At 46.5% G+C, this 4,851-nt stretch overlaps 1 protein-coding gene across 6 annotated transcripts in view; it reads right to left on the minus strand.

The window, feature by feature from the left end:
* PALM2AKAP2 (PALM2 and AKAP2 fusion) overlaps window positions 1-4,851 on the minus strand; it is a 503,536-nt gene that overhangs the window by 140,131 nt on the left and 358,554 nt on the right. The gene's annotated exons all lie outside the window — the stretch shown is intronic.

Here is a 4,851-nt window from a genome sequence, read left to right on the forward strand (position 1 = left end):
CTGTCTTACACCATTGTCTTCTATTGGTGTTGTTGACTGGAAATTAATAAGGTCCCACATTTGGACCTCAGAGTAGAGAGAAGAGAGCAGCCATCTGTACATGGGAGCTCCCTGCAAAAGTGGAGTCTGAGAAGGACATGATAATAAGACTCTTGGAGAGGGTACTAGACCCGCACACTACACCTGATAGGGCTACAGGTCAATTTTCTTTGATAACCAATGTACAAGAGATCCTCCCATTTTGCAGACTTGAAGATGCAAGATGACTGACATGTCTTTATTGAACGATGCTTAAACATGTAAAAAAGCCACTTCCATTTCCAAAATAGTGATTGCACCACACGTGGGTAGGGGGGTAGCTTAGATTGCTTGTTTGAGATTCCTTCAGTGCTAGGATTTTATCAACAACTTTCAATGTTGATTTTATCAACATATATATATATAATTTGATATATAATATAGAATATATATATTTCACATATATTTCTACCTACTGTACTTTCAAATAACCACTTTTATATCCCCCCTTCTCCCTTTGCTCAACCTCTTATTTATAAGTTTTTTGAGAAACTATATTTTATATTATTTCTACAATCCCTAGCAATACTACTACTATTTTAATTACATTTTTAAAAGACTGGGTCAAACCTTCAGGAAAAAATAACTTCTCTCTCCCAGAAGAAAATAAGTTTGCATTTCCCTGTAGTGGAAAAATTGAGACCCATCTACTTGTAGCTGAGGGATGCTTATGAATACTCCATCAGGGACAGTTTTATAAAGATCTTGCAGGAATAAATCAAATCCACCATGAACTTGTCACTGTTGCTTTTTATACACCTCCTTACTTAGCTGCACAGTCAGATAAATACATCCCTTGGCCCAAGCTTCCAGCTCCCTGGAGCCCATATCCCTGGGTCTCTGTTCCCAGGGCACACTCTGATGATTGGCTTGGCCACTCTCTCTATTGATTTCTGTTGGGAATAATATGTGTGCGGTTGACAGGGCAGTGCAAGCAAAAGGAAGGAGGCTGGGCTCAACCCTGGCTGGAGAAGCCAGGGGCATACCTGAGGACCAGCAGGGAGAGGGTTTGAGCTGGCAGCAGGTAGCCACGAGGTCTTGAGCAGAGTAAACTATCGGCAAAATGGTTCTGTGTGTTTGAACAAAGGGAGACAGGACTAGACTGAACAGTGGAGAGGGCGAACAAGCTAAGGAAGCTTGGTGGGGAAGCAACTGATGGCATCCCAGGAAACACTGGGTGACTTCCTTAGTTCTGATCCTGGCTAGTACTAAACATAAATAAAAATTAAGGGTCCAAGGCTTAGAGGGAGAGGGTAGAACTGCACGGGAGGGTGCTAGTTGTACCCAGACCCCCTGGAATCACCACGTGTCACGAGGTGAAAGCAGATTAAGAAAGAGAGGAAGACAAGTCAGCATGGACTCTTATGTGCAAGAGAATGGACCTTTGCTCTAGCCCATCTATCCACACAGATTCTAGATAGATCGTTGGACAAAGTGGGTGGCCGAGGTGGTCATTAGTGCTGTTCACCAAATGCTCCTGGTTCCTTCCTCTTGTGGACACATAACAGGATTTCATTTCCTGGCCTTCTTAGAGTTGGTGAGGTCATGTGACTAGCTCTGGCTGATGAGTGTGGGCAGCAGTAGCATTGATCACTTCCGGCCGGAGCATTTAACTGCTGATGCAGGACCCTCCAGAGTACCCTTCCCCTCCACCACGGTGAATGGCAATGTTCTAGACAGTGGTGATTCTACTGGCCTAAGGCCCAGCCGAGAGGGTAACACAAAGCACAGACACAGCCAGCCCACAATGGCCATGTAACATGAATGAGAACTAAACCTTTATTATGTTAAGCCAAAGGATTGGGGCTGTTTATTACAGCAGCATAACATAGCCCAGTCTTAGGAAAGGAAGGAGCCCTTCCAGACCCGCCATCCCCATCAACCTCCAGTTCCCATTACAGAGAGTTCATCGGACAAATCTGTATCTATCTTCTAAATAAATTCTACCATTTAAATACCGTCTCCTCAACCAGGTTCTAATTGCCCATACTTTCTACTTCCTTGGGGGCCACTCTCTGATTCCACTGTGCCCCAGTGCTTATTGCACAGGTCGGTTGCATCTCATGAACGATTTAGGTTCTAAAGACAAAAGGCACAAACCTGCATGATCAAAACTGCCCTTGAGATATTGCAGCTCTGTCATATCATGTGCTTATGGGAATCAAGATTCTCAGTGTAGAAAAAGATACAGATGTAATATAGAAAAAGTTCAGTAAAGCCATGTATATGAATTGGAAATACCAGAATAAACATGAGATGACTTATATTTAAAAATTAGGGACTTCCCTGGTGGGGCAGTGGTTAAGAATCCGCCTGCCAATATAGGGGACACGGGTTTGAGCCCTGGTCTGGGAAGATCCCACATGCCACGGAGCAACTAAGCCCATGCGCCATAACTACTGAACCTGTGCTCTAGAGCCCACGAGCCACAACTACTGAAGCCTGCGTGCCACAACTACTGAAGCCCGTGCGCCTAGTGCTCCGCAACAAGAGAAGCCACCACAATGAGAAGCCCGCATGCAGCAACGAAGACCCAACACAGCCACAAATGAATAAATAAATAATAAAAATAAAAATTAAATGTGTGTATGGATACATGTAAAAAACAAAAACAAAACTGCCCTTGGAAATTCCTTAAATCTCCCATACTGTCCAATTAGCACCGTACTTTAGAAAGCCCAACAGAACCACTTTTGTTCCAGCTTTGGAACAGACCATTTCTCCTGTTAAGTACCAGATGATGCTGTTGGCTTGTACAAAGGATCATGTTGTACAAAAAAATACAGATCTTGAAACTAGGATTTCTCTGTGTTTGAAGATGCTGAGAATATGAGAGATAGAAGGAGCTGAGGCTGACAGCAGGAACAGCAGATGAATACCTCCCTTGTCATCCTCCCACTGGGGTGTATGATCGAGAGTGCTTTTAGCCAAAGGTAATCAAAAGCCTATTTAGTAAAGGCTTAAACAACAGAGGATAGACTGGCTCATGTCACAAGAAGTCCCAAGGTAGTTTGGTACCAGAGGTGGTTAATTCAATGGCTCCATGGCCTCACGGCCTTAGTCTGACCTCTTTGCAATGCTCTTGCCTTTCCTCTGGGGTCCCAAGATGGACACAGTAGTTCCATGTGTCATGGAAACATCCAGAAGCACAAGAAGGGAGGAGTTAATATGCCTTCCACAAAAGCACCCTCTCCTCACACACCCAAGCCGACCCCCAAAGTCTCACTGGTCAGAAACAGAGCATAAGTCTATTCCTAACCCAATCATGGAAAAAGGGAATGGAATTATCTAAATTGGCTTGGAGCTAATTAATCAAGATTTACCCTCTGGGTCGGTGAGGGTCTCAGCCTTCTCTGAGCACATGGCCACCTGGAGGGTAAACAGAGGAACAAAACAAGATCTCGGCAGGCAAAAAAGGGGACAGGTTGATGGCTGTCAGACAAGCACCAGGAGGGTCTGTCACAAGAGGACGTGCACATAGACCGGAATAGCAGGCAGGATCCCCGACAGTTTTAAATTTTCTATTTTTCCTCTTCTTCTCATTATTTTAGGTAGAAATACACAGTCAAATTCATATAAGTTAAATACACAGATGATGCTGGGACTCAGCCCTGCCTTCCAGCGCCAGCTCCTTAGGGTGATGGTGTCTTAGCCCTAGAGTGATGTTTCCACCTCCCCCCTCCGCTGTGAACTCAGCCTTGATCATTAGCCCCGCTTTTTGGGCCTGAGCAGGGAAAGCCCGTAAGTGTGTCTGTCTGACGGCATTTGCTCGTCCGTGCTGCCTTAGAGGGCCCTTATCAACTAGCTTGTAAGCACCTGTGGGCAGGGAGTGGGCCTGATACCCGGTTAGTCTCCCCCAGTGGCTGTTAAATGAGCAGCGTTAGTTCGAGGCAGCCAGGTTCGAGGGGTAGGAGCTTCAGAGTGGGGCCTGGGTAAGAGCAGAGAGTGCTCAAAGGAGAAAAGAGAAACACAAAGGCGCTGGTAATGAGACAGGCTGGGACCTGGGACCCTTTACCAGAGTGCTTGCACCTGGACAGACGTCTCCTCCAGCAACAGAATACAAAGAAATGATAAGCAACGAAAAATAACTGCATGCATGTGCAGTTGGGGCAATTACGAACAATAAGATACATAAAGGCCACAAACCAACAGCCGTTTCTGAGGTGCCTGGAGCAAACACAGGGTACTGTGCATGATCCCTGCACACAGCACCACCAACGGGGTGGGCGGACCACCTAAGCCTTGCCTCCTGCCCAACCCACGGACCTGCCCCTGTTGTTACCCTATTTAAGGACCCAAGCACCTCCTCTCAGGGAGCGAGCAAAGGCACCTGTTTCTTGTTTTCGCTCCCTGGTGCAGCATGAGTCCCAATAAAGCCTTGCCTGCGATTCTCATCTGGCCTCTAATCAATTTCTATCGATGAAAGAGTCCAAGGGCCTGGGTTGGTAACAGTAAGAGTCCCACTTTTGAGCTGATTCACTCTAGATGCTGAAGAAACAGACTGTGACTGGTCCTTTCCCCCAGAGCCAGGCAAGACCTGGTGGTGGCTCTAGACACTTGCCATCAAACCACTGGAGGTGCAGTCACCGGACATAAAACATCTGGGTGGTGAGACCCTGTGTATCTTGAAGACGGGGCTGTCCCTTCACCGGCAACACCCCTATGCCCAACTCAGTCCTCAGTCAGCACAGTGAGGGCTGGCACATCATGGGGGCTCCTTAAATATTTCCCTAACTGAATTGGAGTTGGAAGGGGCCTTGAGGCTGCCTGTGC

Source organism: Balaenoptera physalus, assembly GCF_965194825.1.
Source record: "Balaenoptera physalus genome assembly, chromosome: 7".
Taxonomy (NCBI): Eukaryota; Metazoa; Chordata; class Mammalia; order Artiodactyla; family Balaenopteridae; genus Balaenoptera; species Balaenoptera physalus.